This window comes from Rhea americana, unplaced genomic scaffold (genome assembly GCF_003343005.1).
Source record: "Rhea americana isolate MKP2758 unplaced genomic scaffold, rheAme1 scaffold_233, whole genome shotgun sequence".
Classification (NCBI taxonomy): Eukaryota; Metazoa; Chordata; class Aves; order Rheiformes; family Rheidae; genus Rhea; species Rhea americana.
In genome coordinates, this window is record NW_028186350.1 from 936439 (window position 1) to 950621 (window position 14183).

Sequence of the window (14183 nt, forward strand, 5' to 3'; positions counted from 1 at the left end):
AGGACACTGTCTAAATGTTTGCTGGGAAATTGCAAGGACTACTCTTGCCAGAAAAATTCATGCTAGAATTGTCTATCTCCCTACATAAAGAAAGATGGTTAAAACTTAACYTAGCCCTGAGATCCATTAGAATAAATCTCCACCTACATATAATCCTTTGGCTTTGAGGTGATGGCTTGCTTTTTAATTAAGGATTTTAAAAAGGAGAATGATTTTATAGAAATGGAAAATGAGACTTGACTGTCTCATTGGACAAGGACAATATAATAATACCTCCCTACCTTATAAAACATTGAGAATAAGTTGGTAAATATTAGTAAAGCATATTGGGATCTTTTCAGAAGCAGTGGTATTGTGCAACTAAAAATAGTATTTTTCTGCCTTGTGCATGAAATGTGTAGTGTATGTAGTTTGGCATGCCTGATTTGTCGCAGTTTGTGCTTCTTAGGGTTTTATTTTCTCTTGGAACAAGAGTGAATGTTCTCTTCATTCTCTCAAGAGTGAATTATTTTTGGGGAGCCATCAGATTTTTGAATCTTATGAGCAGACCCTTAGAGCTGTCGTCAGTGTGCTGCTTCTCCAGAATGTTAGCTGTTTGTGTTTTGTATCCTATTCTTTCAAAGTTTCCTAAATCTCTCCAGGTCTAAGAAGGTATATTTTTTTTATGTCTATATATGTGTGTGTGTCTTCTTTTTTTCTTCTTCTTTTTTAAGCAAGTATATGTTCTTCTGTAGGAATTTCCATGCTGGATCAAACCTCATGTCTATCTACTGCAGCATCCTTTTTCTGTCAGTGGCTGGTGGTAATGAGTTCTGACACTAATGGCACTTTTAATTCAGCTAGCACAACGTACGAATTTTCAGTTTGATTTGGTGCAGTACAAATGGGTAGATRCTTTTACAGTCTCTTTTTGCTCCTTACCAGAGCTGTCTGGTAGACTCGTGAGCATTTTGGCAATAAAAAACATCTAAGAAGAAAGGAGGTTTTCCTCTTGTCTGTGTCTTTTGAGCAAATATGGGAATATGAAAGATTATATGTAAACTTTTGTGTGTGTGTTAATGTATGAGTATATGCAGAAAATAATTTCTTAAATTGTTCCTTTAAACAAGAGGATTTTAAAGGCAGTAAAGGAGTCTTTTAAACATAGTTTCCTGCCAAACTCTTAATGCTGTATAGTTGCAAATGCTCTCTACTAGTTTCCCTAAACAGCTTTAATGTTCTGTCCTTTTAAGGTTAAGTCTTTTCTCGGGACACAGATTTAATTCCTTCAGCTTTTAATATTTATACATTTTGCACATTCAAATGGTATTTTGTGTTATGAAGCAATGGGAGRTTTCAAAGCAAATCATGATAGGTTTCTACCCCGACGTTACACAGAATGATTTTGTTTTTTTAATCCTCTCTTTGAATGCAAAAACTATTTTAATGAGGTTCAGTATCTGTCCTATTGCTCATAACAAACTGTTTTAAAACAATGCTTGAACAGTATTATTTTTATGGTAAAATGTGTTAGGATGTGGGTATTTTATTATGCAGTTCTGATTCAGTTTTCCAAAATACTGCCATTCGGAGGCATGTCTGCCATGTGGCTGGCTCCAGACATCGCGTTCAATGTTGTCCCTTGACAAAACCTTGTGACAACATAATACTTTTAAAATGAGCATGTACTTATCTCCTGTTAAATGTCTTCACATCCTTTGCAGAGGTCTTCTAGGGGCTCTATGGGTAGACCTCTTCCGAGCACGGTCTTTGCAGCTGAGCATGACTTGGTACTGGAATGACCCTTTATTTAATACATCTGATGCTTTACTGCTACTGTGACTATCCTAAATTTACCAGACGTTTCTAATTGTTGCTTGAAGCTCCAGCCTTCAGTTCTTGATCCCTGTCTCCTAAAACAACTCATTTCAAAGGCAGCCTCATATCTTTTCATGCTCTTCAGCTTATTCTCGTTCCTCCTGCAGCTTTCTCTGGAGGACAACAAGACTTGGCTCTCCCCCAGASTCCTCCTTTGGTCTTATAACTTAATTTATGATTGTTTAGATAGCTCCCTAAATATACAGAATGCTTTACAAACAAAATTAAGAAGAGTTTATAGTCTATGTTTAGACATAATGCAATGAGTGGTAATGGAGCTGAAAGATGATGTTATCAATGAGTTGGGTTATGGTTATGACAGCAGGCTTATTTGTTCATTCTGGCTTATTATTCTGTATCTTTTCAGTTGCTCCAAAAAACAAATAAACAAAAAGCAACAACAAAAAACCCCTGATCATAAACTCTATTGTTTGCAAAGCTCTACTGGAAAAACCTTTCTTAATGAATCTCCTAGTTGAATATCAAGACTTTATTTTCTCAAAGATCACATAAACACTGCAGATATTTCTTCCCTGGATTCGTTTTCCTTCCTTGTTTGGCCTTATAAGCATTTTTTTTTCATATTTATCAGGGTTATTTAGAGCATTTGATAACAGTTACTCGTGCATGTTTCTAATTTATGGTTCAACACTTAGATACAGCCTCTTGCCGGCAGTCTGAGTTCTCTGTTGGTGATGTTCCCTTAGATTAAATTAAATCATAACTTAAGATGGATTTGAAAACATCCATCACTTTCACTGTATTTTCCATGCTATCTTTTATCGTTACGGAGCCACAGTAATCTGTGTTTCGYGTTTCCCCTTACCCCATAAGGCGTATTAGATGTGAAAACTCTACTAATCTTGGTGAGACATTTCTAACTTTCATCGTTTGGGATTTCAGTTCTTTCACTGTGGATGTTAAAATATACATCTGTGTGACACTTGCTGTGTTCAGTGAATTTTAAAAGCTGGATAGTGATAATTGCTGAGTGCCAAACTCTTGCTGCTTTGCTGTGGCTTGGTTATGCTTTATGAAGGTAGTTCTAGGGCTTACTACGGTCCTTGGAGTGGGAATGACCATGTATTGTACCTTATTGCGCCTTAGCAAATGACAACACAAAGATTTGGGAAAAGAATTGTGATTCCTCTTTTCCATTCCATATGTGCTTCTAGCAGAAAGGTAATTTGCTGCTGGCCAATATGGYGTTTGCACGTAGAGTCATTTTTAGGCATGCATTTGTCCAGCCMGCTCCACAATAGCAGGCTTGGCGTCTGCAGAACTTTCCCCTCCTTTCATGTGCTATCATGCATGTGATGACTTAAACTTTGTATTTTTTATCCTATTATGACATGCCTTGTGTTAGTCTTCCTGCCCTCCTGTAGTTATCATCAGAAGCCAGAGCAGCAATGGTAGGAACAGACTGGACTCTAGAGATGAAAAATTGGCTAATATAGTGAAGTCTGAGAATGCAAGAGGAAAATCTTTGCCACATAATAGATAGAATAATGGAATGTATTAAACTGTAGTGCTGGGCAGGGAGAAATGAAACGCAACGTAGGAAGATAGATCTTGGGGTGTATTAGGAACTGAGTTTTAGATGAGGGAGAGAAGAAAACTGAGGGAAAGGTACTCAGAGTAGGAACAGCGAAATCCTCATAGAGGGAAATTGGAAAGAGATAGTGTGTTCAGAGAGAGACTGTTCTTATCTGCGGCTTGCCAGATAGAAGCAAGCATGAAGTTTGAGAAGCAGGGGCATGCCTCACATGTGCCATAGTTCAGCTGGATCAGATTTTGTCCGATAGTCTCAAAAGGCAAGGGAATACCCAACAGACTGAGAGAATCCCCATCCGAACACTCTTTGGCCTGAGATGTGCTCAGCTGGGAACTCAMGTTTTATGGTGTTTGTACAGAATAGCTCTTAATGTGCATAAGGCTGTGGGAGAAGTTCTGTTAGTTGTCTCCTCTGTTTTCTAAACCCAGTAACTGAGAATATGCTCTGTTCTTATTAGAATGTATATTGTTCTAAGGGTGACTGAACAGATCTTTTCTGTCCTTAAAACTGTTTTTTTTTCTTTTTTTTCAGAGCCAGAGAAGGTTATCTTCACTGGTCAATTGTATTCTGCCTCTAAAAATAAAAAGCTCMAAAAAAATTCCAAGCTCTAATTTTGCAGATTTGCATTGGTTGACTTAAAGTGTCCTTTGAATGTAACATTTTTTTTTACAGTTTTCCAAAAGCACTCAAAAATGTGAAAACCTGAAAAGATCTCTCTCTGAGCTGGGGGAAAAAGTGGCATTTTCATGATTTAGATCTCTACCGTGTTGACAACTTTGAGTTATGTGTGGGTGTTACCTCTCACTAATGAGGATAAATGTGATATCCCACATCTAAAACCAAATGTTTCCTCTTGTGCTCCCTCTCAGTCTGAACCTGTCAACTGCAGTATGTCATATTTGATGGTTGTATTATGAAAGKAAAATATAAAGTGAATCTGTAGATGAATCAGGTGATAATGTASAGGTTCTCAGCTCTCATGCAAATAGCAGTCATGCCATTGTAAACAGATGTTCTAATTCTTTTAGAAACTGTATTAATAGGTCTAAAGAGCACTACTTTTATGTTTGTTGCTATTCCCATGTAGTATAGAGAAATAATAGAGCGAGCAGGGTGAATAAAAAGAAGATTTATTAGTCTTCCTACTGTTAAAATACTTGAACTAACTTTTTTGCCCTTTTTTTTTGTATTTGTGGTAGCTGCTGTAACATCATCCTTCGACTGTTTGTTCTTCTGCAGTTTAATATAGAGATTATGCTCCTGCACTAGAATTTGAGAATGCRAGCTGGAGAAGAATAACCCTGTCAGGGCCCCAGCACTGGAGGATGAAAAAGGAAGAATTGGCTTTAAGTGCCCATGCTGAATAACAGCAGAACTTCCTAGATGCTTCCCAGGCTTTATTTTAGTAATTTTCCCCTTTTTTACATTTGCTTTCACTTTGTCTTCAATCGTGGAGAGTCCCATTTTACATTTAAAAGAGACTATTTTCTACATCATTCTTTTGAATAGCTTCTTCAAAGCAATGAAACTTCTAATTGGGCCCTCCCAAGGGATCACGTTTTCTTGGGAGTGCAGAGATGTCTTGGGAAGGACTGTATTCCTAGAAAGTGCATGATTTGTCAGAATTTCAAATTCAGCATTGACAGGRGAAGACAAATAAAATTTCTGTAGTCCTTTGATCTACAGAGAGAAGTGCAAGAGGTCCTGGAGAAACTGCCTTCAGAGGCAGCGGAGCTGTCTAGTCTCRGATGGATGAAATCCTCAGGACCTCAAAGGAGCTCTTCAGTCTCTGGGGATCTTTGCTGTCGAATCAAAACCAAAGCAGGTGTGTGGATGATATCTGTCTTCCTCAAGACATTGACTCGCTGCTGCCTGCAGATTCTCACAGCCTTTGCCCGAGTTTTGTGAAACCGTAAGATATTATCATCAATCTATTGGCCAACCTGCTTAYGCACATTATCACTTCTGAAGGTGTCCTGAAGCGCCTCACCTTTTTTACCTCCTTGTTGCTTGTGGCAACTGCATAATTGTTTCCTCTAACTGGACAACGATCATGTTAGGCTCTTGGATGTTATGTACTATTATCTGTATATTCTACATTCAGTCTGCCTTTATCACCCTTCCTCTGAYCCTTCTTTTGTTCCTTTACTATGGACTACTCTCATAAGGATCTGSTTTAATAGGACATAACTGCTCTTCTAGGCCTAGGGTGTTCTGAGTCAGTTTCCTTTCATCTCAGCGAAAGGATTGAGCAGGACTGTGTTTTTTTTTTTTTTTTTTTTTTTTTTTTTTTTGGGGGGGGGGGGGATGAAAAAAATGGAGATCAGAGACCCATTTATTTTTGGATTAAAGTAGGCTAAATGCCTACTGTTCCCTAGTGCAAGTCCGGAATAGTGAAATGGGGACAATAACACTACTACCTCAGTGGGGAGACTGTATCATGTCACTTGACCTTCAGCATRTTTATTTTCATATTACAGTACATCCTGCTTGCAAGAGGTCCCTGGGTTTATTACAAACTACTACAATTGCCATTGCAAAGTCCAAATGTGTGATGATCTCCTGGCCCATTGGTATTCACCAAAACTGTGAAGATGGTAATCATTCATCTCAGAAATCTGTACAGATAATTTTTGTGGCTGCTTGGTGAAGGGATGYTGTCTTGCTCAAATATCAAAATCTCTCTAGTCCAGTCTCTCTAGTTTTTAGTTTATTTACTCTCTGGGGCTAAGAGTAAATATACCGTTTCTGGCTCAGTCAAGTCCAGAGTCATTAGCAGGTCTCTGTCTCTGCTGGAGTGTCTCAAATTAGTCTCATGCTCTGAGATCATACTCTAAGAGATGGAGTTGACTCCCTACAGGCAAGGATTTGCCTGGTTGCATAGCACATGTTGTTGTGTATGTCCGAACAATATCCTCATTAGACTTTCTCAAAATCTCTTACTCTTCAGATGACCAGGAAGTTCCAGCCTTCTTGATGTAGGGCCAAACTATCTTCAGCATTCTTCCAAATATATTCCTGGTGGTGTAGCTGGRTCCTCCATTTCCACTTCCCTGCATCTCCCAAAGATCTTTGGGAAAGTAATGATAGGTTCGCCCACAGTAATCAGATCTTTTCTAATATTGTGGAGGCAATTCTGGTTTTAAGACTTGTTCTGTCTTTCAGTGTGAGTGTTTTGTGTTTTGGGGCCTACCTCAGTCTCCAAAACTCTCCTCAGGAGATTTGGATCTGTCTTCCTAAACAAATAGCGAAAAGTCACATCTCATAGTACAGATGTTAGATGACTCTTGAGACTGGAGAGCATTTACTCTGTGTCCGTAAGGAGCACTGAGTAGGAAGGAATCAATTACACATTTACAGTGAAGTGGGATTTTCTGCACAGCACGCCAACAAATCATTAACCTGTGAAGAAGCTACCTTCCGCAGGACTTTGTATTAGTTTTGTGAAAACATACTGTGGCAGCAGTTCCTGAAATGCCTATTAGCCACATCACCTATTTAACGTTTTCTGCAGCTTTTTCTTCATCACATTATGTACAGTTGGTCAGGAGTGAGACCAAGGTTTTTCCTGCAGTCAGAGATACTGTTCCTCCCTGGATTCTTGCAGCCTGCCTGGATTAGCTATTCAAATCTTCATTTTTCTAATGGAGATGAGTGGTTTTAGTGGTTATCTCCCCTCTGTTTGGGAAACTTTCATGCTGTCAYGGTTGATCCCTCCTCACATCATCCATCTCTGGTGAGACCACGAGGTATCAGGGCAAGAYCCTGCTGTAAGGCTCTCTGTGGTTAAAATGTTCTCTAGTATAGATGTCTTTACTCAAAATATCGCGCTGGTGTATAGTGGACTTTATTAGGACTTGCTGGAGTGACCAAAGGCAGAAATAGGTATCATTCCAGGTGAGCAAGACACCTCATRGTATCTCTGACACACATTTCTCTACAGGTGATGTGTGCTATGGCCTGGAGTTGCATGTGCCTCTTTGCTCAAGCAAGTGCCATTGCTCAGGCTTCCACGTAGAAAGTGGCATTTGGTAGAGCCTTCCTTCAGGTGGTGCTTTTGTWGGACTTGAAGACTATCCCTTGAACTGCTTGGCTGCATAAAAGAATATTCCTAGAGCTTATTACAATATCAATTTACATACGGGTCAAAGGAGCCTTAAAATGAGCTATGTATGTGGGGTGTTTGCACCTGGYGCTGGCTCTCCTAGACCTCAAAGTCCTGGGAAAGAGCTTGTGGGGCAGAGGAGCGAGGAGGTAAGATCCCGAAATGTTGGATGCTAGTAAGTAATTTTTTTTGTTACAGTTGCCTTTCTGTTCATATTTCTCTCAATTTCTGTGGAGCTGGCTCCACCTCTGTCTATGGATATGCTCAGGTTTGTTTCTAATATTAAGTTGACACTTTGAGACTCTGTTTCATGTCTAGTCTTCATATTTGCAAGAAATGTGTTTAATACTATGTAGAGATGTGTTCATCTTAAGATAACAGTTTTATTTTTGGTACTGTTTAGTAATTTTGCTTGTGTATCACTCTACCCATAATTCCAATCATGCCCTTGGCTAGACATATGATTAAAAAAAACCCAATAACTTTTTCCATATATTTATATAAACTGTGTCTTGATCTACTTGGAAATCSTGAGAAGATTTCATTGTAAATGATACTAAAACCCAGAAAGTGTGTTTAGAGACTGGCAGCATAGGAACAATAATAATAATAAGAAAAAAAGACTTCTGTGGCTTGGCAGTTGTATACTTTTTTTTTTTATTGATGCAGTGTGAAAACTTGCAGCTCTAGAAAATCACCGCAACTTATACACTGAATCAAAGAAGCAACTGTATGTTTCCTGCAGCAGTCTTAGTCTTACTCTAAATCTCCTTTGGCATTTAACTGAGGACTTCATGCATCTTAATAGGTTTTTTTGTGCATTTTACAAGAAACTGCCAGCGTAAAATTGGAGCAGAAACCTATTTGGTCTTTGTGAAGGTTTCTTAATTATCACTTATGGAAATTGGGCTTTAGTCTAACTACTTCCATTTGGAATTACTATGATGATGTTGTTTTTTTTTCAAAGCCCTCTTTTTGCTGGAAGTAAAAATATCGGTTATTTGTTGGTAATAAATAATAGGTATTTATAACATAGTATTTTTAAATAAATGGGTGAAATGCAGACYTGTGTGGCTGCCAACCCTATATTAGAATGGTTTGATTTTGGACTATTAAGGCCTACCCTATGTGAACACTGTGGGAAATATATGAAAAGAAGCACTTAAAATAGCATAACAAATTATAAGTTATTTCTAGCAGTCTTATAGGTTGTGACACACCAAACRTTTAGCTGCTCCATTCACTTACTGGATGTGGTATTAGAGCGCCTTGCATGTAGCCGGTCTTAAATCGATATTTATGCAACGTTGTTTTAAAATGTAGTACAATACCAGTGGAAACCTTGCACCTTTATAAATCTTGTTTTTTGTTTTTTTTTTTTTAATTTCACAGCATCTTAATGGTTAACTCTTCTAAAGATAGTTAATTCCTCATCCCAGTGACAGAGATGGATAATTGAATAATACGAAGAATTTTATCATTAGCACAGTGACAGTGTCTTACAGGCGATGATTGTGCTCCTGATTAGATAGAGGTTGATTACTATATGAAGTAAATATTGTTTTAAAGCTACCGAATTACCTCAGCACTTTAAATAATCACACAATAAGAATGATAGAGGTGTATTAACATAGAGCTATAATACTTCTTCAGTGTGTTACACAATATTCTCATTACCCTTTCTCCTTAAAAAATAATCCCAATGAAACGGGAAAGTTAGTATCTATCTTTTCATAGGGTACTACTTTCCTACCAGTCATTGGGAAGATTGCAGAATCAGAGGGAAAACAGGGCTTAGAGGAGAAGCGGTATCATATTTTATAAGAACAACAAGAGCATTGCTAAGTCCTGCCTCATGTGGTTGCGAAAGGAAGTTTTATAGAAATATCAAAGTGCTAAAAGGGGAGCTTTCAAAGTGAGAACGCAGTTGAGCGCTGTGCAGGCAGGAGTGATGCAATGTGGTCCATGCCCCTTTTCCACCTCGGACAAGCAGGGGGAAATGCTGGCGCTGCCTGCGAATGGCTGTCCCTCCTGGCGTGTAGCCCTAAGGAGATTTCCGTAACGGAGTGCAGAGCTTCTCGCTGGTTCATCTGAACAAACTGCACTTAGGAGTGATTATCGCTTTGGATAAACAGAGGAATTGAAGCTTTTTTGTCTCTTCTGACAAAGAGGCTGAGGAGAGGGACTTTGCCAGATTTGGCAGTGGTGTTGGTGATGGGGCCACTTGCAGCGACCTGTGTCTCAGTGGTGGCTCCTGGGCACCTGGTTTCATCTTCCCAGCACTGACAGACRAGTATTGAGAGAGCTCTCCTACTCTCCCTGCTGCATGTAACAATTTAGGATGATTAGATAATTCATGTTGGAAGGGACCTCGGGAGGTCCCTCATCCAACCTCCYGCTCAAAGCAGGGCCMGCTCGGAGGTCAGGCCAGGTTGCTCTGGACTTTATCCAGTTGGGCCCTGAGAACCTCCAAGGATGGAGACTGCCTGACATCCTGGGGCATCCAGCTTCACGGCTTGACTGAGATGTTGCATGGGGTGAGCAAATAATCTGTAGCCCACTCATGTTGATTTTGATACGCCAACAGTTTTTAAAAACTTATTTTATGGTAAGTAGCAGCAAGAGAATGTACTGAAACTCGAGGCTATTGATTGCTTTAATCCTTTCTGAGTAATCAACACCTGAGCTGTAGTTAGTTTAAGCTAATGTATGTTTCTGGGAGAAACCACAATCAAATAGGAGCTAATGATTTTGGTTGTATCAAATACTTCCTTGTAGCTATTTAAATGATTTAAAAAAAAAAAAATCAGGTTTCTTGAGGTATTACCGAACTCTGATCAGCAGAAAGGAGGCACTGTACAGTGTAATACTTTTATACGAGTACTGTCGAGCACCCAAATAGTTTTCTCRTGTATCCCTGTCTCCTATTCATAGTTATTTACTACTCTGGCCATTTTGCTGGTCATATCTTGAACTTCTCAGAATCTTAAGTTCCCGTTTTTCAGTGTAATATTGAACAAGTCTGGAGCAAATGCAAAAGAAGTTGAAGTCCTTCTTGCTAGGGAGGAGTGTTCAGAATTTAWCATCAAATAGATACAGTGTTCTGTAAAGGCATTTGTACAACCTGTTTTTTCTGCAGACARCCAAATGTTTATTTTTCCCTCTAATTCCCATTCAGAGAAGAAAAGGCATACGGRTAACCTCTATAAAAAGATTCCCAGGGTGTAAGGAACAAAACGAATATATATTTTTTTCCTCATATTAGATCACGTCCTATTTATTTTTGTATTTCTGAGTGGTTATGCAAAGACCACTCAGGGTTTTATTTACAAAATAAATCGGTTGGATAAAGACTCATTCATTTTATTAAAGGCAGCTAAAAAGGGAGGSACAAATGTCTCTCTCTTCTCCCCCACAGTTCCCTGAGTCCCTTTTACTGAAACGCCCACAACTGAAATGTAAAATAAAAGGACTTTTCATCATAACAATATACATTAAAGTGCCTGGATTTTGGCCTTTGTTTCTGCCCATTAAAATACATGGCTGTTGCATGTTCATAGCAGACTAATATAAGTTAGTCTGTGTATGTAGATAGAAAGACTCTARTGTTAGCAATCCAAAGTGTTATTAAAGGAATACTGGATGCAAAATGTTCTCTTTTGTTAGCTGGCATTTGGTTCATTTTGGATTGCTTGCTTAAAAAAAAAAAAAAAAATCCCACCCCATCCTCCAAGCCTCATGTCCTTTTATACTGCTCTAAGATGTCTAAAGAGAGCTGGAGAGCTGGAAGTAAGCAGTTTGAAGATGAGGAAGGAGAGAAAGGTCTCCTGCTTGTTCTTCGCACTGGAAAGTCATGTCATCCCTACCTTGAGATCTATTTTTTTCTTTTTATTTGCTTTTTCTTTTTTCTTTTTTTATGATGTGTAATGAAAAATAAGAAAGTGGAAACAGAAAAATTGAGACTTTTGGTCTCTTGAACTCCAAGGTCGCTAATACTTAATTGAAAAATGAGCTGAAACGGAGAGGGAAGAAGTCACTTTATGCTGTCTTGGTGACCCTGTGCTGCTGACCCTCTGAGTAGCTGACTCTGCTGCTCAGACTGACTCTCCGGTTCGCATTCTGCGCGTGCAATATGACCTCGGAGTCTACAGGCCACTTCCTGGGGTGAAGCGGTGCAAACAGCGTTGCTTTTAGCTCTTTGCTGCTGCTGTTTTTTCTGGATTTGGTGCGAGTGGTAACTTGCAATCACCACCGTTTCCTGCTGCAGTGGATAGAGGAAGAGGGATAAAATGGGGAAACCCAATACCAATTCCTCCCTAAATCACGGAGATGAGAATCTAGAATTTGWCCATATTCCTTAAGTGCTTTACCTTGGTTGAGCATCTTTATCCTAGGGAAATTCAACTTGGATTCATCTCCCCACCTCGGATCAGTGGAAAAAAACTCTGACTTATTTGTGTGGTGAAAGCTCTTTGCAGTCCAAAAGTTAGGCTTAGCACAATCTGAGAAGAAGTAAAACAAAAAGGGAATAAAGTCAGTGAGATGTGGAGATTTTTGATTGCATTCTTCAGCAAAGTGTTTTTTTTTTTTTTTTTTTTTTTTTTTTTTTTTTTTTTTTTTTTTTTTTTTTTTTTTTTTTTTTTTTTTTTTTTTCCCTTCCTGGCTTAATGTGTTCATTCCAACCTCAAACTTCTCACAGATCAGTCTTGGAAAATTGAGAATTTTCTTTATAGAAATAAATCTCGTTGAAATATCAAAATGTCAGACTGTGTTCTTCTGAAATAACAAACTACAATGTATCCTCACAGCTGCTATTCCTAGCACATCTTGTCACAGATGATAATTAAATGCAATCTGAATATATAGGAATTAAGATTGAAAAGCTAATAAAACAAGATGTTTGCCATCCATGTGCTAAGTACTTTATATCCCCTTTGTTCTGACTGAAAACAGCTATTTTGTGCAATGACTAGAACATGAAATAGCATTGTATATGCTTTATCATATTAAAAGTGAAAGCAGCAGCTGATGTGTGAGATGATGCAGACTTTGAAAAGCAATAATCTTGTTGTAGTTATGCAGTTGCGTCCTTCCAGTAGAGATCCATGAGGAACTGTTTATCATTGCCTAAATGATACTATCCCTTATCTTGAAGCAGGAGGAAACTTGAAAATTCTTTTTTTGCCTGGATTTGTTTATTTTTTTTTGGTAATGACTTAGGTTTAGAGGCTTTGAGTTAACCATACTTTGGGTTGTGTCTTGTTCTTGAGCTACTTCCAGCTCTTATCTGGATCTGTCATGACTCCCCGGGGAGGATGGAGATTTCTAGTGGCTTRTAAAAAACAAAACAAAACAAAAACTTTGTTCATAAGTAGATGGAATCCATGGAAAATATCTCTTGGACACTCAAGTGTGGGTGTTTTATACTTAAATGGGCCTTTTCAGGGCGTTCAGCCCAAAACATTGTGTTCTTTCCTGTGTCCTCTTGTGGCTAGTCTTATTTGCAAAGCAAGTCAAATGGTAATATGGATAAATGATCTTAATTAGGAAGTAGGGAACTGCCAGTGCCAAAGCTAACTTCATCAGTGCAAACTGGTCTCTAACGCCTGAGATTTTCTGCAGACCTGCTATCCCTGTGGCTCACGGAGTATTTTTTTTCACCCCAAAACCTGGTACTTCAAGTGATCCAGTAAAGTGTATAGTAGTCTATGGAGTAGACACTCCACTTTGGGCTAAGAAACTTTCATTTCACTTCCCAGCACAGACCTTTCAGAGCTGTGTGGTCAAAATGTCCTAAAATGACAACCATCTCCAGACATCTCCTTTAAACAATAGTTTCCTGTGTTGAAATTGGTACTGAACTGCATTCGTGGAAGGTTTTGCTGAGGAATGTGTTTATTCCCAGCTGGTACAAGATAAGAGAAGGATGCATCCTTAGTAATGCTCCCTTGGAGGGAACAGCAGGGCCTCTTGAGCTGCATGATGAATGAAAAGAAAGGAAGTTTATTTTCTGCTTTTAATCATTGGTTCCTGCTTGTTATCATTTGTCAGCTAAAATATCTTCTTGGTGCATTGTTTTCCTTCTTGGAAAATGCAAGCCTTTTYCACAGACTAAGCTGAAAATAAGAACTAACCTTGCTCATAACTACCTCTCAGTGCAAGGCTGGTAAATAAATGAGAGGTCCCAGAAGATTCCCTGGCTGCTTTGCCCCTTCTAATTTGAACAATAATTTCAGCTTTCCATCTTGCTTTTGTAAAATAAATGTCTTGTTTAACGGTCAAAACAAGCAGGGCTGTCTTGTCTTGTTGGAATTGTGCTGGGAGGAGGTTGAAGAATCATAGAGCCAAAGATGTATTCTCAGTCCTTCTCCTCTCTTCTTTCTTGCAAGTCTGGAGGATTTGGGGCCTCAAAGTGCATCCTCAGCAGCATCTGGTACTTACACTGAGCAAAATGTAGCGTGTCCCTTCTGGTTGGTAATTGTGTGTCAGACCAGCGGGATCAGAAGAACAAGTGTGTCGGCACCTCTCAGCCCCTCTGTGGGGTCCCTGGGACCTCTGCCACATTCCTGCTAGTTTTCTTTGGGGAGGTGTCATTTTAGGGCAAGTGGGCTTTCTTTTCTATTGCCATTCATGAGGATGGCGATATTAGTCACCAAAAGATTTGGG

General features: G+C 39.0%; 1 protein-coding gene across 1 annotated transcript in view; it reads left to right on the top strand.

The window, feature by feature from the left end:
* PRKG1 (protein kinase cGMP-dependent 1) overlaps positions 1 to 14183 on the top strand; it is a 377911-nt gene that overhangs the window by 266 nt on the left and 363462 nt on the right. The window lies entirely within an intron of this gene.